Source organism: Salmo trutta, chromosome 20 (assembly GCF_901001165.1).
Source record: "Salmo trutta chromosome 20, fSalTru1.1, whole genome shotgun sequence".
In the NCBI taxonomy this organism is placed as follows: Eukaryota; Metazoa; Chordata; class Actinopteri; order Salmoniformes; family Salmonidae; genus Salmo; species Salmo trutta.
Genome location: NC_042976.1, coordinates 53,771,701 through 53,793,769, shown reverse-complemented (window position 1 = coordinate 53,793,769; position 22,069 = coordinate 53,771,701). Strand labels below are relative to the sequence as shown.

The following is a 22,069-nucleotide window of genomic DNA, read 5'->3' as shown; positions in this document are numbered from 1 at the left end:
TTTCATTCACTCTGCGGTCCAACTCATCCCAAACCCTCTCAATTGGTCAATTAGCCCTTACACAGCCTGGAGGTGTGTTGGGTCATTGTCCTGTTGAAAAACAAATGTTGCGGTACCCTTCCCCAGATCTGTGTCTCGACACAATCCTGTCTCAGAGCTCAATTCCTTCGACCTCATGGCTTGATTTTGGTTCTAACATGCACTGTCAACTGTGGGACCTTATATAGACAGGTGTGTGCCTTTCCATATCATGTCCAATCAATTTAATTTACCACAGGTAGACTCCAATCAATATGTAGAAACATCTCAAGGATGATCAATGGAAACAGGATTCACTTGAGCTCAATTGTGAGTCTCATAGCAAAGGGTCTGAATACTTATGTAAATTAGGTGTTTATTTATTTTCTAATAAAAACATTTTTTTATCTAAAAACCTGTTTTTGCTTTGTCATTATAGGGTATTGTGTGTTGATTGATGAGGGGGAAAAGTAATTTAATCAATTTCAGGCTAAGGCTGTAACGTAAGAAAATGTGGAAAAAGTCAAGAGGTCTGAATACTTTCCGAATGCACCGTATTTAGTTGGATGAAAAAAATACTAAATTCCATTTTAAAAAATCCAATCAGTTTGCCAGGTTGATTCAAAGTCATCACATTGAATTTTGCTGCTGAAATTACATGGAAACAGCGTTGATTCCCCCAGTTTTTGCCCAGTAGGATGGGTCTTCACTATCCCCTCTCTCTCTCCTATCTTTTTCTCTCTCTTTTAAAGCGGCAATCATCAGTTAAAACAATAATAAAGCATCTTCCCCACCACTGTTTCTGTAAAAAGTGGAAGGATCGGGCTGGAGAAATATAACCACTCTCAAATTCAAAGGCAGTGCTATGGATGCAAGAACAGACCATCTACGATATCAAAAGTATAGGTTTAACCATGTTTTTGGGCTATACAGTGTTTGTAAACAAAGTAAATGCAAACAAACATTGGATTAGAATAAGTTTATATGTTGGGTTCTGATGGGGTAAACCAGGACGTTCAAGATTAACAAAGAAATTGGACATCTATCCATGTCCTGAGGACGTCTGAAAATGCCTTCAAAACTGGCCACTAGGGGCAACAGTGAGCGCTGCTACAATCAAGTAGATTAGGGTTTTGGCAGAATACTGGACTGGCAGAAGTGGTGGATAGCTATAATCTCATGACTTTGATCAGAAGGTTGTGTGTTTGATCTCGGCAATGAACACTGTTTTTTATTTTTGGTTGTAAGTCTATCCCAAACCTTAACCCTTACCTTAACCATTTGGAATGAGCACCTAAACGTTATGATTTAACCATATCCCAAACCTTAACCCTTACCTTTGAAATTTGACTTTTGGAGAAATGGAACAATACAGAGCAGCAGAAGCTTGGAGGTTTGGAGCAGCTTTGACATTTCACGTTTGGAGAACGTGGATGAACGTCTAATTCTGCAGAGAGATTATGAGAGCTTGTTGTTTGAACTGTGCTCATGAGGCATTTATACGAATCAATGGGTACATATCATTAATTTATAAGTCCAAAAATGAATTTAGCAACTGCTGATTGTCCCTTTAAATGGGGAGGCACTCCAGTGATCACCCCCAGCCCTGAGAGGCAGAGAGAAAAAGAGGCAGGGAGAGAGAGAAAGGCAAAGAGTGAAAGAGGCAAAGAGTGAGAGAGAGAGCTGCCTGCCTGGACTGATGAGGATGCGTCGGAAACCTCCCACGAGGGGCCCCATGTAATTAGATGCATGCTGTTCAAGCTAGAGTATATTGTCTTCCAGTTGGCTATGAAGCCTCCACCCACTGGCCCACCCTACATTTAGCAGATCATGTGATGGGGGCGGGCAAGCTAAGTCATTTGCAAGTACAACAGTTCTCTGTGCAGCTCCCCATTCATTTCCTGAGAACTGCAAGAGCTCAGCAGCTGAGAGACAGAAGGGGAGGGAGCTGCACACGCAGGAGTGAGAGTGAGAGGAGCAAAAGAGAGAGGACTGGAGAAGGGAAAACCGTTTTCTACGGCTCTGCAGCTTCTGACAAGGTCTGTGGAAATGTTTCCTCCTTCTTCTGTTCTTCTCATGCTGTGGTTCTCATTTGTCATGCTTGTGGGGTTGTGTGTGTGCGGTTCAGCTGTCATTGCTGTGTCCAGCCTTATGACAACTCCTGGTCATCTAGCTACCTACTGCACACTGCCTGTGTGTGCCATTGTGCACTGTAAAACTTTTCCCTGTAAACGTACAGCATTATACTGGCACCAGAGATGCTATAATATAATGTGTTTTACAGTACTATTTTCCTTACTGTAAAACATATTACAGCATACAGCATCCCTGCTGTAGAGTTACAGCAGGGATGCTGTAATGTTTTACAGTAAGGAGATTAGTACCGTGAAATATATTACAGCTTCTCTGCTGTAAAGCAAAAATACAGCATTAATTAAGCTGGCAACTCAGGTGCCAGGATTATGCTGTAAATTTACAGGGAAAGTCTCACTGAAAAGTAAATTTAGGAAAACAATAAATTCGTACATAAAATAAATGTATTCAAATTGGTAACAAAATGAACTGCAAATTAACAACAGAATGGAAAATAGAAGTAACAACAGTGTGTAACCAAATAAGAGCATCATTACAACACCTATTTTAAAACTATATTGTGTGTGGGTGGTGTGGGGGAGCGAGACACAGAGGGAGATTTAAAATTGAGATTGGGTACAATTCTAGATCTACGTTCAGGGGCAACTCTCTTCGGCGTAAGGGCATTCAGAGGCAGTACAACACAACGGGACAGTTTGGGCAGGAGAGCATCCAGGAGAGAGAAGTCAGCACAGCATCAGGTGTTCCTTATGAGGCTCCCTAACAATCCTCCTCAGTTCTGATTTGACAGCTCTTCTCACCCCTATGACAAGCCTGGAAAAATAAATAGAATGCGAGACAGAGAGCACCAGGGCTGTTACTCTGTAGGTAAAAAGACAGGTGACAAGGGACATATCAAGCTTGTGTCATGTGTGTACTTACCTCACTAGAGGTCTTCATTCAAACTCAGTGAGCTCTTGGAAGAATGAGGCAAAGGGGTTGAAAACAGCTGCTTCCTCTGGGCCACCTTGACATGCACTTTGTCCCTTCTTCAGGTTTCATCATCTTGGGTTGATTCGAGACAGGAATCTGTACAGCCATATCCAATACTGTTTATGAAATAAATTGAGGCACTGAACAAATACAAATAAGACAGGTACTGTAGATACTGAACACCTACTTCAAACCCTAGTTAACTATATAATAAAATATTGATATAAGCCTAAACAATAACACATATTATTTTACCAATCTCACAACATGTTCCTTTCTTTCAGCGCCATCAAATGTTTGTATACTACTGTTAAAGTCAGAAGGTTTAGCTAATACTATGACATTATTTAACAATGTTGTTTAAATTAATCAAATGGTAAGGGGGAGAGGCTGTACAGACACTCCTGGCCTGTAAAATGATGACGTATGTTGCGTAGCTGAGAGCCAGGTGAACCGAATCACAGGGTTGTGACAGCTAAGGACACTGTCCCAGTGTGGTTGCAGTTCGTGCTCTCCTCATTGAGTAGACCGTATCACGGTGACGTCTAGATGGCTACCAATATTAGTTATTTCTTGTGTAGCCTGCTGTAATACTTGAAGTATAATCCTGGGAGTAAAATAAATCGCCACGTTACTAGCTACAGCCGGCGACACTGATACAGCTGCCCGTATTTTACATTTTTTTTAAATGTTATTTAGCCTTTATTTAACTAGGCAAGTCAGTTAAGAACAAATTCTTATTGAACAATGACGGCCTACCCCGGCCAAACCCTCCACAAACCCGGACGACGCTGGGCCAATTGTGTGCCGCCCTATGGGACTCCCAATCATGGCCGGTTGTGATACAGCCCGGGATCAAACCAGGGTCTGTAGTGACTCCTCTAGCACTGAGATGCAGTGCCTTAGATCGCTGTGCAACTCGGGAGCCTGTATACACACCCCTTGTACACACCCTTTGTATTCACACCCCTTGACTTTTTCACCAAAATGTTGTGTTTTTGTGATTTATTTTGTCAATGGCCTACACACAATACCCCATAACGTCAAAGTGGAATTATGTTTTTTAAAGATTTTACAAATTAATAAAAAATGAAAAGCTGAAATATCTTGAGTCAGTAAGTATTCAACCCCTTTGCTATGGCAAGCCTAAATAAGTTCAGGAGTAAAAATGTACTTAACAAGTCTCAAAGTTGCATGGACTTAGTCTGTGTGCAATAATAGTGTTTAACATGATTTTTGAATGACTACCTCATCTCATACCACACACATACGATTATCTGTAATGTCCTTCATTCGAGCAGTGAATTTTAAACACAGATTCAATCACAAAGACCAGGGAGATTTCCCAATGACTCGCAAAGAAGAGCAGCTATTGATAGATGGGTAAAAAAAACAATTAATATCCCTTTGAGCATGGTGAAGTTATTAATTACACTATGGATGTTGCATCAATACACCCAGTCCCTACAAAGATACAGTTGTCCTTTCTAACTCAGTTGCCGGAGAGGAAGGAAATCACTCAGGGATTTCACAATGATTCTAATAGTGACTTTCAAACAGTTACAGAGTTTAATGACTGTGATAGGAGAAACTGAGCATGTATCCACAATACTAACCTAATTGAGTGAAAAAAAGGAAGCCTATACAGAATACAATTATTCCACCAAAACATTACAATAAGGCACTAAAGTAATACTACAAAAATGTGGCAAATCAATTCACTCTTTGTTCTGAATACAAAGTGTTATTTTTGGGACAATACAACACATTACACAGGTGCAGCTTCTGCTGGGGACAGTAAATGGCCAATCTAAAATGTGCAGTTTTGTCACACAAGACAATGCAACAGATGTCTCAAGTTTTGAGGGAGCTGACTGCAGGAATGTCCACCAGAGCCATTATGAGAGAATTTAATGTTAATTTCTCTATCCTAAGCCACCTTCATCATTTTAGAGATTTGGCAGTACATTCAACCGGCCTCACAACCTCAGACCACTGGTAACGACGCCAGCCCAGGACCTCCACATCCAGCTTCTTCACCTTTGGGATCGTCTGAGACCAGCCATCCGGACAGCTGATGAAACTGTGGGTTTGCACAACCGAAGAATTTCTGAACAAACTGTCAGAAAATGTCTCAGGGATGCTCATCTGTGTGCTCGTCATCCTCACCAAGGTCCTCACCCAACTGCAGTTTGGCGTTATAACTGACTTCAGTGGCATTGGCCACTGCCACTCTGGAGAAGTGTGCTCTTCATGGATGAATCCCGGTTTCAACTGTACCGGGCAGATGGCAGACGTGTGGGCAAGCGGTTTGATGATGTCAACGCTGTGAACAGACTGCCCCATGGTGGCGGTGGAGTTATGGTATGGGCAGGCATAAACTAAGGACAGCGAACACAAAGCATTTTATTGATGGCAACCTGAATGCACAGAGATACCGTGATGAGATCCTGAGGCCCATTGTCATGCCATTCATCTGCCACCATCACCTCAAGTTTCAGCATGATAATGCACAGCCCCATGTCGAAAGGATATGTACACAATTCCTTGAAGCTGAATATCTTCCAGCTCTTCAATGGCCTGCATATTTACCAAACAGTTCACTCATTGAGCATGTTTGGGAGGCTCTGAATCGACGTGCGGAACATTGTGTTCTAGTTCCCACCAATATCCAGCAACTTCGCACAGCCATTGAAGAGTGGGAAAACATTCCACGGGCCACCATCAACAGAATGATCAACTCTATGCGAAGGAGATGTGTCGCACTGCATGAGGCAAATGATGGTCACACCAGATACTGACTGGTTTTCTGATCCACACCCATACTTTGTTTTTAAAGGTACACTACATTACCAAAAGTATGTGGACACCTGCTTGTCGAACATCTCATTCCAAAATCATGGGCATTAATATGGATTTGGTCCCCCCTTTTCTGCTTCAACAGCCTCCATTCTTCTGGGAAAGCTCTCCACTATATGTTGGAACATTACTGCGGGGACTTTCATCCATTCAGCCACAAGAGCATTAGTGAAGTCAGGCACTAATGTTGGGCGATAAGGCCTGGCTCACTGTTGGCGTTCCAATTCCTCCCAAAGGTGTACGATGGGGTTGAGTTCAGGGCTCTGTGTAGGCCAGTCAATTTCTTCCACACTGATCTCAACAAACCATTTCTGTATTTACCTTGCATTGTGCACGAGGGCATTGTCATGCTAAAACAGGAAAGGGCATTCCCAAAACTGTTGTCACAAAGTTGGAATCGTTTAGAATGTAATTGTGTGTTGTAGCGTTAAGATTTCCTTTCACTGGAAGTAAGGGACCTAGCCCAAACCATGAAAATCAGCCCCAGACCATTATTCTTCCTCCACTAAACTTTAAAGTTGGCTCTATGCATTCAGGCAGGTAGCGTTCCCCTGGCATCTGCAACCCCAGATTTGTCCATTGGACTGCCAGATGGTGAAGCGTAATTCATCACCCCATGGAATGCATGTTCAATGCTGCAGAGTCCAATGGCGGCAAGCTTTACACACCTCCAGCCGATGCTTGGCATTGCGCATGGTGATCTTAGGCTTGTGTGCGGCTGTTTGGCCATGGAAACCCATTTCATGAAGCTCCCAACGAACAGTTGCTTCTAGAGGCAGTTTAGAATTTGATAGTGAGTGTTGTAACCGAGGACAGACGATTTCTACATGCTACGCTCTTCAGCACTTGGTGGTCCCGTGCTGTGAGCTTGTGTGGTAGAGCCACTTTGCGGTAGAGCCATTGTTGCTCCTAGACATTTCCACTTCAGTTGACAGGGGCAGCTCTAGCAGGGCAGAGCTTTGACGAACTGACTTGTTGGAAAGGTGGCATTGTATGACAGTGCCACGTTGAAAGTCACTGAGTTCTTCAGTGAGGACATGCTTCTGCCAATGTTTTCCTATGGAGATTGCATGGCTGTGTGCCGCAACGGGTGTGGCTGAAATAGCCAAATCAACTAATTTGAAAGGGTGTCCACATACTTGTGTGTATATATGTACAGTGCCTTCGGAAAGTATTCAGACCCCTTGACTTTTTCCACATTTTGTTACGTTACAGCCTCATTCTAAAATGGATTACCCAATAATTACAAAGCAAAAACAGGTTTTTAGAAATGTTTGCTAATTTATTACAAATAAGAAACTGAAATATCCCATTGACATAATTATTCAGACCCTTTACGCAGTACTACAGTATGTTGAAGCACCTTTGGCAGTGATTAAAGCATTGAGTCTTTTTGGGTATGACGCTACAAGCTTGGCACACCTGTATTTGGGGAGTTTCTTCCATTGTTCTCTGCAGATCCTCTCAAGCTCTGCCAGGTTGTATGGGGAGTGATGCTGCACAGCTATTTTCAGGTCTCTCCAGAGATGTTCGATCTTGTTCAAGTCTGGGCTCTGGCTGGGCCACTCAAGGACATTGAGACTTTTTCCGAAGCCACTCATGCATTGTCTTGGCTGTGTGCTTAGGGTCATTGTCCTGTTTGAAGGTGAACATTCACCCCAGTCTGAGGCCCTGAGCGATATGAGCAGGTTTTCATTAAGGATTTCTCTGTACTTTGCTCCATTCATTTTTGCCTCGATCCTGACTAGTCTCCCAGTCCAAAACATCCCCACAGCATGATGCTGCCACGACCATGCTTCAATCTTGGTTTGATCAGACCAGATAATCTTGTTTCTCATGGTCTGAGAGTCTTTAGGTGCCTTTTGGCAAACTCCAAAAGGGCTGTCATGTGCCTTTTACTGAGGAGTGGTTTCCGTCTGGCCATTGCCATTAAAGCCTAAATGGTGGAGTGCTGCAGAGATGGTTGACCTTCTGGAAGGTTCTCCCATCTCCACAGAAGAACTCTAGAGCTCTGTCAGAGTGACCATTGGGTTCTAGGTCACCTCCCCCGATTGCAGCCAGCTCAAGGAAGAGTCTTGGCGGTTCCAAGCTTCTTCCATTTAAGAATGATGGAGGTCACTGTGTTCTTGGGAACCTTCAATGCTGCAGAAATCTTGTCTCGGAGCTCTACGGACAATTCCTTTGACCTGATGGCTTGTTTTTTTCTCTGAGATGCATTGTCAACTGTGGGACCTTATATAGACAGGTGTGTGTCTTTCCAAATCATGTCCAATCAATTTAATTTACCACAGGTAAACTCCAATCAAGTTGTAGAAACATCTCAAGGATGATCAATGGAAACAGGATGCACCTGAGCTCAATTTCAAGTCTCATAGGAAAGGGTATTACTGTTGTTAATTTTTTTATACATTTGCAACAATTATGGGGTATTGTGTTTAGATAACTGAGGATTTTATTTAATCCATTTTAGAATAAGCCTGTTACATTATAAAATGTTGAAAAATTCAAGGGGTCAGAATACTTTCCCGAAGGCACTGTAGTGTAGCTGTGTTTATCCCAGTTCGGTGAAATCCATAGATTAGGGCCTAATGCATTTAAATCAAATGACTGATGTCATTATGAACTCAGCAAAAAAATTACGTCCTCTCACTGTCAACTGCGTTTATTTTCAGCAAACTTAACAAGTGTAAATATTTGTATGAACATAACAAGATTCAACAACTGAGACATAAACTGAACAAGTTCCACAGACATGTGACTAACAGAAATTGAATAATGTGTCCCTGAACAAAGGGGGGGGGGGGTCAAAATCAAAAGTAACAGTCAGTATCTGGTGTGGCCACCAGCTGCATTAAGTACTGCAGTGCATCTCCTCCTCATGGCCTGCACCAGATTTGCCAGTTCTTGCTGTGAGATGTTACCCCAGTCTTCCACCAAGGCACCTGCACGTTCCCGGACATTTCTGGGGGGAATGGCCCTAGCCCTCACCCTCCGATCCAACAGGTCCCAGACGTGCTCAATGGGATTGAGATCCAGGCTCTTCGCTGGCCATGGCAGAACACTGACATTCCTGTTTTGTAGGAAATCACGCACAGAATGAGCAGCATGGCTGGTGGCATTGTCATGCTGGAGGGTCATGTCAGGATGAGCCTACAGGAAGTGTACCACATGAGGGAGGAGGATGTCTTCCCTGTATTGCACAGCGTTGAGATTGCCTGCAATGTCAACAAGCTCAGTCCGATGATGCTGTGACACACCGCCCCAGACCATGACGGACTCTCCACCTCCAAATCAATCCCGCTCCAGAGTACAGGCCTCAGTGTAACGCTCATTCCTTCAACGATAAACGCAAATCCGACCATCACCCCTGGTGAGGCAAAACTGTGACTCCTCAGTGAAGAGCACTTTTTGCCAGTCCTGTCTGGTCCAGCGATGGTGGGTTTGTGCCTATGGGTGACGTTGTTGCCGGTGATGTCTGGTGAGGACCTGCCTTACAACAGGCCTACAAGCCCTCAATCCAGCCTCTCTCAGCCTATTGAGGACAGTCTGAGCACTGATGGAGGGATTGTGCATTCCTGGTGTAACTCGGGCAGTTGTTGTTGCCATCCTGTACCTGTCCCACAGGTGTGATGTTCGGATGTACCGATCCTGTGCAGGTGTTGTTAAACGTGGTCTGCCACTGCGAGGATGATCAGCTGTCCGTTGTGTCTCTCTGTAACGCTGTCTTAGGCATCTCACAGTACGGACATTGCAATTTATTGCCCTGGCCACATCTGCAGTCATCATGCCTCCTTGCAGCATGCTTAAGGCATGTTCACACAGATGAGCAGGGACCCATGGCATCTGTCACACCCTGACCATAGAGACCTACTTTCTCTATGGTAAAGTAGGTCAGGGCGTGACTAGGGGATGATCTAGTATATCTATGTCTATGTTGTGTTCTAGTTTCTTTTTCTATGTTGGTGTTTGTATGATTCCCAATTAGAGGCAGCTGGTAATCGTTGTCTCTAATTGGGGATCATATTTAAGTAGTTATTTTTCCCACCTGTGTTTGTGGGATCTTGTTTATGTGTAGTTGCCTGTGAGCACTCCATAGCTTCACGTATTCGTTTATTCTTTGTTTTTTGAGAGTTTCATTTAATAAACAAGTGGAACCCAGATCATGCTGCGCTTTGGTCCGAGTATGCTTCCAACGACGATCGTGACAGCATCTTTCTTTTGGTGTTTTTCAGAGTCGGTAGAAAGGCCTCTTTAGTGTCCTAAATTTTCATATCTGTGACCTTAATTGCCTTCCATCTGTAAGCTGTTAACGTCTTAACGACCGTTCCACAGGTGCGTGTTCATTAACCTCTCTAGGGGAGGTGGGACGAAATTGTCCCACACTATTCAACAGCCAGTGATAAATCAGAGCGCCAAATTTAAAACCACAAAATGTCATAATTCAAAGTTCTCAAACATAGGACTATTTTACACCATTTTATAGATACACTTCTCCTGAATCGACCACGTTGTCCGATTTCCAAAAGGCTTTACAGCGAAAGCAAAACATTAGATTATGTTAGGAGAGTACATAGACACAAAAAACACAGCCATTTCCAAGCAACTAGCATGCATCACAAATACCCAAAACACAGCTTTATGCAGCACTAACCTTTGATGATCTTCATCAGATGACACTCCTAGGACATTATGTTATACAATACATGCATGTTTTGTCAATCAAGTTCATATTTATATCAAAAAACAGCTTTTTACATTAGCATGTGATGTTCAGAACTAGCATACCCACCGAAAACTTCCGGCGAAATTACTAAATTACTCACGATAAACGTTGACAAAATTCATAACAATTATTTTAAGAATTATAGATACAGAACTCCTTTATGCAATCGCTATGTGTAACGGCTGTCTGAAGAGAGAGTAGACCAAGGTGCAGCGGAGTTAGTGTTCATCATGAATAATTTAATCACGTAAGAACACAATACAAAAAACAAGAAAAAACCGACAGCCAAACAGTACTGACAGCTAACACACTGAACAGAAACAATTACCCACAAAACCCAAACAGAAAACATGCACTTATGTGTGACTCCCAATCAACAACAACGAACTTCAGCTGTGCCTGATTGGGAGCCACACTCGGCCCAAAACAAAGATATACAAAAACATAGAAACAGAACATAGAACGCCCACCCAATGTAACACCCTGGACTAACCAAAATAAAGAACAAAAAACCCCTCTCTATGGCCAGGGCGTTACAGTACCCCCCCCCCAAGGGGGGGGGGGGTACTGTAAAACCTGACACTGAAGGGGAGGGTCTGGGTGGGCCTTCTTACGGCGGCGGCTCAGGTGCGGGACGTGGCCTCTGCCCCACCCTTGGCGTCGCCCTCTTAGGTGGTGCACCTGGCCGCGCCGAAGGTCTGGTGGGCGACCCTGGCTTCGCCCGGCTGGCGGGCGACCCTTGTTGCGCCCGGCTGGCGGACGACCCTGGCTGCGCCCGGCTGGCGGGCGGCGATGGCTGCGCCCGGCTGGCGGGTGTCCCTTGCTGCGCCCAGCTGGCGGGCGGCGACGGCTGCGCCCGGCTGGCGGGCAACCCTTGCTGCGCCCGACTGGCGGATGACCCTGGCTGCGCCCGGCTGGCGGGCGGCGATGGCTGCGCCTGGCTGGCGGGCGGCGATGGCTGCGCCCGGCTGGCGGGCGGCGATGGCAGATCCGGACAGGCGGGCGGCGATGGCAGATCCGGACAGGCGGGCCACTCTGGCAGATCCGGACAGGCGGGCCACTCTGGCAGCTCCGAACAGGCGGGCCACTCTGGCAGCTCCGAACAGGCGGGCCACTCTGGCAGCTCCGAACAGGCGGGCCACTCTGGCAGCTCCAAACAGGCGGGCCACTCTAGCAGCTCCGAACAGGAGGGCCACTCTGGCAGATCCAGCATGGCGGGGCCCACCGGAGGCCTAGTCCTGGGAGGTGGCACAGGACGGACCAGGATGGGGAGACCCACTGGAGGCCTGGTCGTGGAGCAGGCACAGGACAGACCAGGATGGGGAGACCCACTGGAGGCCTGGTCTGAGGAGGAGGCACAGGCTTAACCAGGATGGGGAGACCCACTGGTGGCCTGGTCCTAGGAGGAGGCACAGGACTGACCAGGATGGGGAGACCCACTGGAGGCCTGGTCCGAGGAGGAGGCACAGGCTTAACCAAGATGGGGAAACCCACTGGAGGACTGGTCCGAGGAGGAGGCACGGGCTTGACCAGGATGGGAAGACATGCAGGAGGCCTGGTTCTGGGCCTAGGCTCAGGACGTGCAGGGTTGGGAAGACATGCAGGAGGCCTGTTTCTGGGCGCAGGCACAGGACCTGCAGGGCTGGGAAGACATGCAGGAGGCCTGTTTCTGGGCGCAGGCACAGTCTTCAACAGACGGCCAGCACGCCCCTCAGGACGAGTATGAAGGACTGACTCAGGTGACATCAATTCACTGACACGCTCCGTAGGGCGAATGCCGTGCCTTATGCACCAAACCAGCAGCTCTCTCATCTCTCTCCACTCCAATCTCCCCATCAACTCCTTCACTGTCTCTGCTTCGCACCCTTTGCTCACCTCCAACGTCAACCCGACTGGCTCTGGTTCCGACCTCGGCACCGCCGACTGTCCCGTGTGCTCCCCCGTGTGCCTGTTGCTCTCTCTCTCCTCATACCATCGCCTCTCCGCTCTCGCCGCTTCGATCTCCCACTGCGGGAGGCGATACTCCTCAGCCTGAGTCCATGGTCCCTCTCGGTCCAGTATTTGTTCCCAAGTCTACGATTCCAGATAGCTCCTCTCCTGGTTCCTCTCCTTGCGCTGCTCCTTACTCCGCTGCTTGGTCTTCTTGTGGTGGGTAATTCTGTAACGGCTGTCTGAAGAGGGAGTAGACAAAGGTGCAGTGGAGTTAGTGTTCATCATGAATAATTTTAATCACGTAAGAACACAATACAAAAAACAAGAAAAAACCGACAGCCAAACAGTACTGACAGCTAACACACTGAACAGAAGCAATTACCCACAAAACCCCAACGGAAAAATGGAAAAACATGCACTTATGTGTGACTCCTAATCAACAACAACGAACTTCAGCTGTGCCTGATTGGGAGCCACACACGGCCCAAAACAAAGAAATACAAAAACATAGAAACAGAACATAGAACGCCCACCCAATGTAACACCCTGGCCTAACCAAAATAAAGAACAAAAAACCCCGCTTTATGGCCAGGGCGTTACACTAAGTTCGATTTTAAAATAGCTTTTCGGAGAAAGCACATTTTGCAATATTCTGAGTACATAGCTCGGCCATCACAGGGTAGCTAATTTGACACCCACCAAGTTTGGGACAACCTAAACTAAGAATTACTACTATAAAAATTGTATTACCTTTGCTGTTCTTCATCAGAATGCACTCCCAGGACTTCTACTTCAACAACAAATGTTGTTTTGGTTCCAAATAATCCATAGTTATATCCAAATACCGCCGTTTTGTTCGTGCATTCAGGTCACTATCCGAAGGGTAACGCGCGAGCGCATTTCGTGACAAAAAATTGCAAAATATTCCATTACCGTACTTAGAAGCATGTCAAACGCTGTTTAAAATACATTTTTATGCTACTTTTCTCATAAAATAGCGATAATATTCCAAACCGGCAACGTTACATTTACATTACGTTTTAGTCATTTAGCAGACGCTCTTATCCAGAGCGACTTACAGTAGTGAATGCATACATTTCATACAACTTCATACATTTTTTTTTTTCCTGTGCTGGCCCCCCGTGGGAATCGAAGCCACAACCCTGGTGTTGCAAACACCATGCTCTACCAACTGAGCTACAGGGAAGGCTGTTGTATTCATTTAGAGAGAGAAACAAAAACATGGAGAAGTCTCGTGAATGCGCATCTCAGTCTCACTGTCCCCAGGCTGACCACTTACAAACTCTGCTGCTGTACTTTGCCCAGAGACAGCAGACACCCCATTCCACTTTCTGGTGGCTTTAGAGAGCCAATGGAAGCCTTAGAAAGTGTCACGTTACAGCACAGATGCTGTATTTTCAATAGAGATGCAACAGAAGGACAACAAATTGTCAGACAGGGCACTTCCTGTGTGGAATCTTCTCAGGTTTTGGCTTGCCATATGAGTTCTGTTATACTCACAGACACCATTCAAACAGTTTTAGAAACTTTAGAGTGTTTTCTATCCAAATCGACTAATTATATGCATATTCTATTTACTGGGCAGAAGTACTAACCAGATTAAATCGGGTACGTTTTTTATCCGGCCATGCAAATACTGCACCCTATACCACAACAGGATAATTGTATAAGGTTCATTGAACAAGCATGGGAAACTGAATTTTACACCCTTTACAATGAAGATCTGTGAAGTTATTCTGATTTTTACGGATTATCGTTGAAAGACAGGGTCCTGAAAAAGGGACGTTTCCTTTTTGCTGAGTTTATGAACTGTAACTCAATAAAATCTCTGAAATTGTTGAATGTTGCTTTTATATTTTTGTTCAGTGTATGTTGAATTTGTACCTTTAAAACAACGTCAGATCTTCAACGTTATATGCATTATCAGAAAAAAAATGGCTGGGAAACTGGAGAATTGATTTACCTACTGCTTCCCTTTCGTCTCCCATCCAAGTCTAGCCCTGCTTAGCAATGATATGTGTCACTGACTATTACTGCTGCTTCCTGTTCGTCTCCAAATTAATTATTGACATGTTGGAGAGAAAAAAAATGTCTCGTTGTCATAGCGGCTTGTACATGCGATAGTGTGTGTTTCTGTGAGTGTGTGTGTTTGTTTATGTGTGTATAAACATGGTTTGCCGTCCGTAAAGCAGCAGCAGAGACAGAGAGACGGACAGGGCTGTTAGCAATGGACTACACAGTCAGAGGCTCGGGTAGTAGAGGAAGCACACCTATGGGGAAGTAAGTGTGTGTGTGTGTGTGTGTGTGTGTGTGTGTGTGTGTGTGTGTGTGTGTGTGTGTGTGTGTGTGTGTGTGTGTGTGTGTGTGTGTGTGTGTGTGTGTGTGTGTTGGATGTCATCGGCAGTGGCTCTGACTTCCAGAGGGGTAATAGTATTGATATTGATGGGTGGCTGTCACCGGGCCCAGAGGCTCAACACAACCCAGGCAGGGCTAGGGGTGGCTGGGGGCTGGCCCTGGCCTGTTCTTTCCAATTACAGGGGAGCGGGCCAGAGCTGACAGGAAAGGCATTTGTACAACAGGGGTTGGGGGTCAGGGAGAGCCAAGGAGGGGAGGGGGGCTGCAAGGGACTGAGAGAGGGAGGAGACTGAGCACTGACCTCTGTGACTTTACCCCCGTGCTGGAAAGAGGCCCTGCCTTTAACACTGTGACAGCCGCAGGGTGTACGTGCATGTGTCTGTATGTGTGGTGGGGTAGGGGTAGGGATAGGGAGGGGAGGGGGGTAAGAGCAGAGAGCAGACCCACTGCTGCTCAACAGTATTCAGGGAACCAGATTAGTGCCCATTTAAACTCTCACTTTAAATCTATTTACCATAGGTCCCCTTGCCTCAGCATTAGTACACTTTATATGGGGTAATATAATGTACTTAGCATTTACACTGAACTTAATGTTCAAATTCATAAAAAGTTATATTGATACATATATAGTATAACAGAAATTACAAATATAACAAAAAAAATTACACAATAACATAGTGTATAAATGTTTTCTATATTTATAATATATGTTATACTGTATATGCATACATAACTGTATTTGGTCATGTTTCCCAGATTTAGCCTAGTTTTGGATTAAAAACATGCCCAATAGAGATTTCCATTGTTAGACCCTTTTTGGAATAGGGCATGCCTTTCATTAAATAGCAGAAAACAAATCATTCAGTCGACATTCATTCCGGCTTTAGACTATGGTAATATTGTCTATTTGTATGCAGCTGCCACTGTATTGGTGCCATTGGACGCAGTTTATCATAGTGCACTATACTTTATTATGGCCGATAGGTTCAGTACACATCCCTGCATTCTGTATCAGAAAGTAGGCTGGCCCTCTCTTAAGTCTCATAGATCAATGCACTGCTCTCTTTTTGTTTATAAAGGCTCTTGTGAAAACTTCCGCCATACCTTACTTCATTGTTATATTACAGACATACGAGTCAGACCCGATCACAGGGATGGCTAACTCTGGAGATCCCTTCAGTCTCCACTGACTTAGGGCGATCTGCATTTAGTTTTTTTACACCTTGTGGAATGATCTCTAGAATTCTCTAAGGTTGGATGTTTTGGTGTCACTAGGGCAGTTCAAACGGCTTGTTGATAACTTTTTTACTGATGAACGTGTTTGTTTTTCATGATCGTGTTTGTGAATTACTTTTCTTACATAACTTGTAAGTATTGTACGTTTTTATTGCATTGGATTTGTAAATATTGTGAATTGTATGATTGTGTGAAGGGCTCGTTTGAAAAAAAGGCCTTGGTCTCAAATGGGATTTCCCTGTTTAACCTCTCTAGGGTAGGTGGGACGAAATCGTCCCACCTACTCAACAGCCAGTGGAATCCCGTGGCGCGTTATTCAAATACCTTAGAAATGCTATTACTTCAATTTCTCAAACATATGACTATTTTACACCATTTTAAAGACAAGACTCGTTAATCTAACCACACTGTCCGATTTCAAAAAGGCTTTACAACGAAAGCAAAACATTAGATTATGTCAGCAGAGTACCCAGCCAGAAATAATCAGACACCCATTTTTCAAGCTAGCATATAATGTCACATAAACCCAAACCACAGCTAAATGCAGCACTAACCTTTGATGATCTTCATCAGATGACAATCCTAGGACATTATGTTATACAATACATGCATGTTTTGTTCAATCAAGTTCATATTTATATCAAAAACCAGCTTTTTACATTAGCATGTGACTAGCATTCCCACCGAACACTTCCGGTGAATTTACTAAATTACTCACGATAAACGTTCACAAAAAACATAACAATTATTTTAAGAAGCACATTTTGCAATATTCTGAGTAGATAGCCCAGCCATCACAGGCTAGCTATTTAGACACCCACCAAGTTTGGCCCTCACCAAACTCCGATTTACTATTAGAAAAATGTGATTACCTTTGCTGTTCTTCGTCAGAATGCACTCCCAGGACTTCTACTTCAATAACAAATGTTGGTTTGGTTCAAAATAATCCATAGTTATGTTCAAATATCCTCTGTTTTGTTCGTGCGTTCAAGACACTATCCGAAGGGTGACGAAGGGTGACGCGTCCGACGTGTGATGCGTCCGACGTGTTTCGTGACAAAAAAATTCTAAATATTCCATTACCGTTCTTCGAAGCATGTCAACCGCTGTTTAAAATCTATTTTTATGCGATTTTTCTCGTAAAAAAGCGATAATATTCAGACCGGGAAACCCTGTTTTAGTTCAAAGACGAAAAAATAAAAACATGGTGTCGCCTCGTGCACGAGCCTCAGTCTCATTGTTCTCTGATCGACCATTATCCAAATGCGCTAGTGTTTTTCAGCCAGGGCCTGCAAAGACATCATTCACCGGTTTTCCGCATTCTGAGAGCCTATGGGAGCCGTAGGAAGTGTCACGTTACAGCAGAGATCCTTAGTTTTCAATAAAGAGAGTGTAGAAGCCCAAGAAATGGTCAGACAGGCCACTTCCTGTAAGGAATCTTCTCAGTTTTTTGCCTGCCATATGAGTTCTGTTATACTCACAGACACCATTCAAACAGTTTTAGAAACTTTAGGGTGTTTTCTATCCAAAGCCAATAATTATATGCATATTCTAGTTTCTGGGCAGTAGTAATAACCAGATTAAATCGGGTAGGTTTTTTATCCGGCCATGCAAATACTGCCCCCTACCCTAGAGAGGTTAAATATATTTAAATAAAAAATGTAATAAAACATAGAGTTCAGCCTAGGTAGTCAATTATAAATGACCAATCAGCAACAGTCACAGTCTGTCTGTCCAATCACTAACAGACCTATAGGGACATATACTGTAAAATTATTTCGATTTTTTTGCCTAATTCCATTTCATTTTTTTCCCAAATTCTGTTTTCTCTGTTTAGTTTTTCCAGGCTTCTGTTTTCCCCGTCTTTTCAGGTTTTCGCTCTCAAACTCACACATTGTAACAGAAAGACATCTAAATTGGATGTTGTAAGTCCACAACCATGCTTAACCACATCAGGAGACCACTTTTGAGGTCTGGGAAAATAGAAGAATGAAAAAAAAATATGGCCACTGGATTGATGCAAATAATCATGAAATCATTATTCCAGGTTGGCATAGGAAACTTTGGAGTTAATATTTAATTGAGACAATTTTGGGGAAAGCCTTCCATCTTTACCAGAAGAAGGTTTTCGTTAACATCATCGCTAACAGCTACACAAAGTGTAGACATACGTGCACGTTGCACATGCACAGACAGGGCATTCCTGTGCCGTTTCAGAAAGTTGCAGGAAAATATGAATCACGTCCAATTTCGTCCATGTTTACATGACTTGAGAAAATGTATGCATTTTCTAGTAAGTTCAATACATTTAGTTGATTTCCTACAAAGTTCAATACCTTTTTGAATATTACTGGATTCTGTTTTAATGTCTGGATTCAGTAATTACAACCACCTTCTCCGCAACGCAGATTTGATAGGGCCCTAGACATAGTCTGTCCAATCAGTAGCGAACTATCTATCTGTCCAATCAGCAATGGACCCAGTCTATGTGTACAATCAGCAATGGACCCAGTCTATGTGTCCAATCAACGAAAAAGGATCAATCAGCAATGGACACAGTCAATCAAACCAATCAGCTGTCTAACTGTCCAATCAGCAGCAGACACAGTCTACCTGTCCATAAGGTTAATTCCAGTCCAATTAGAATTCCTCTACAGGGTCCTGCTACCACTGGCATCGGCTGTCTCACACATTGTAATAACATCGGCACAAATTGGAGCAATTGTTGACAGATAAAATGTTATGGACTAGCTATTGTATTCTATCACTGTTATTGTTCCAACTAATATTGAATAAACTGACCAGGTCTTGAAAAATATTTTAAAATAATGGATTGGATTTACAGTAGCACCTTTTCAAGTGCTCAGAGGGATTTTATACTGTAAATGAGTTTTAATAACCTTATCTATGCTGAACAAAAATATAAATGCAACATGCAACAATTTCAACAATTTGACTGAGTTACAATTTATATAAGGAAATCAGTCAATTGAAATACATTCAATAGGCCATAATCGATGGGTTTCACATAACTAGGCGGGGGCGCAGACATTTGTGGGCCTGGGGAGCCAGCCAATCAGAATGAGTTTTTCCCCACAAAAGGGCTTTCTTACAGACAGATATATTCCTCAGTTTCATCAGCTGGAAGGCAGATGTGAAGGTCCTGGGCTGGTGTAGTTACACATGGTCTGCGGTTGTGAGGTCGGTTGGACATACTGCCAAATTCTCTAAAATGACGTTGGAGGAGGCTTACGGTAGAGAAATTAATATTAAATTATCTGGCAACAGATCTGGTGGACATTCCTGCAGTAAGCATGCCAATTGCGCGCTCCCTCAAAATATAGACATTTGCGGCATTGTGTTGGTGAACAAAACTGCACATTTAATAGTGCCCTTTTATTGTCCCCAGCACAAGGTCCACCTGTTTAAGGATCATGCTGTTTAATCAGCTTCTTGATATGCTACACCTGTCAGGTGGAATTTGAAATTGTGTTTTTTACATTGGATAAAACTAAAGACCCAGGGCTAGAAAATGGTATACCATACACTGCAGTTGAGGAACAATGGGAAAGTAATTCTGCTTTGAAAGTTGATAAAGTTCTAACCCGACTTCTGAGAAAATGGCCCTTGAATTTTTGTTGTACACCTACTGGAGAGCTCTTCTTTTTCTACACCCATTCAGCATCATTCACACCCTCTGAAGCCTTAGCCCAACCATCTCTTTACGCATTCACATGTTAGGCCATGTGCTAAACACAGTAAGTTGTTTGGTAAACAACCAAAGATTTCAAGACTTAAAGTGGTAAAAGTAGTAGCCTACAGCAAGGAAAAACTCCAGGTAAAAATACACTTTATCTAGTCGTTGGTTTATATCCTAATCTGACTTTGGTGCAGGTCATGTTGTTCTTCACATTACCTTCTCTGGTAAACACACACTATATCAAATAAAATCTAAGTTTATTTGTCACATGCACAGGATACAGAAGGTGTAAACGGTACAGTGAAATTGTTACTTGCATAGTAGAAAGTGTCCAGGTAATAATATTTTAGCATTATTAGATGACACTTACACGACACACTTGTCTAAACTGATGGGTTATGTGAAGGAAATGGTTTAACCAACCCCCAGCCACATCTAGCTAGTGGATGGGTCACTATTGTCTAGAGAAGATCATTTAATAAATAATCACCCCCAGACACACCTGGCTATCTTGATGGGTCATGTAATCATCTGGTGAAGAGTCTGTTGTTTAGACATGTAGCTAGCTAGCTAAACAATGAACCGGTACAATCCCAACTCATACTACTACCAATACAAACATTGTCATAGCTGTAGAATGAATCTGCACGTAGCTAAAGAGCTAACCAACTACGTTCACTGTTAGCTAGCTAACATTAGGCTTTAACTTGCAATGCAAATGGATTTCTGATTCAAATAGTATTACTACACAGATCATACACATAACGTTAGCTAGTGAGACAGCAAGCTAACGTTTGCTAGCTGGCTAACATTATGCTTTAAATTGCAATGAAAACGACTTTCTGACAAAATGTGAAACTTACAATATCTGAAAATGTAGCTAGACTCTTACCCGTGTATACATGCAATGCTTCACGGCAGACTGTAACCATTTAACTCTGTTTTGTTTGTAGCTACATCTTGTTTGGCCAGCATTGTGTCAAGTCACTCCGGTTCATACTGACCGTGGCATGTGCAGAAAGTAGTCCATCACTTTTTCCAACTGACCTTGGATCAATTCAGGGCATCAATGTTGTTGAGAAAGTAGTATCCTCGATGGCTAATGTTATATCTTTCAAAAACGGCGTGGTAGAAAGGACACATATTGAGCAGCTGACATTATAGACAGATGCATGCTGTCTATAACATAAGACAGAAGACAGACACACACAATACAAAGACTCCAGCAACACACACACACACACACACACACACACACAATTATTTAGTAACTGGTTCCACAGCCTTTTTATTTAAATACATTTTTCATCCAAAGTGTTACCTGAACTTAACATTTTAATTGGCCCAAATTTAGCTCCAATGTATGAAAAATGAGGTTAGGAACAACCACACTGTAAGGGCACAAGGCGAGTCCCAAATGCAGACACAGGAGACAGATGGTTGAGCTCCAATATTTGTTATACCAAAAGGGGTAGGAAAAAGGCAGGTCAGAGTCCAAACAGTACCAGGCGATAGGCAGGCTCGAGGTCAGAACAGGCAGAGTGGTGAGGCATGTGGATTCGGCGTCCGGACAGGCAAAGGTCAAAACCAGGAGGGCTAGGAAAAAAAAGAGACTGGGAAAAATAGGAGCTAGGAGATACGCTGGTTGACTTGGCAAAACAAGACGAACTGGCACAGAGAGACAGGAAACACAGGGATAAATACACCCGGGACTAATGGGGAAAACAAGAGACAGGTGTAAAGTGTAGGAATGTAGGTAAAATCAGTCATTAGCAGGAATATAGAAATAAAATAAAATACAATTTTACTTGTCACATGCGCCGAATACAACAGGTGTAGATCTTTCAGTGAAATGCTTACTTACAAGCCCTTAACCAACAATGCAGTTTTAAGAAGAAAAAAAAGAAAAGAAATAAAGTAACAAATAATTAAAGAGCAGCAGTAAAATAACTATAGCGAGGCTATATACAAGGGGTACCGGTACACAGTCAATGTGCGGGGAAACCGGTTAGTCGAGGTAATATATTCATGTGGTTAGAGTTATTAAAGTGACGTAGAGAGTAGCAGCAGCGTCTTATGGCTTGGGGGTAGAAGCTGTTTAAAAGCCTCTTGGACCTAGACTTGGCACTCCGGTACTGCTTGCCGTGCGGTAGCAGAGA

General features: G+C 43.6%; 1 protein-coding gene across 1 annotated transcript in view; it reads left to right on the top strand.

Moving 5' to 3' along the window:
- Positions 1-1,898: 1,898 nt before the first annotated feature.
- LOC115156240 (Krueppel-like factor 12) overlaps positions 1,899-22,069 on the top strand; it is a 187,399-nt gene continuing 167,228 nt past the window's right edge. Inside the window, exon 1 of the mRNA XM_029703679.1 lies at positions 1,899-2,057. The gene's annotated coding sequence lies outside the window, so the exon portion shown is untranslated. The remainder of the gene's footprint in view (positions 2,058-22,069) is intronic.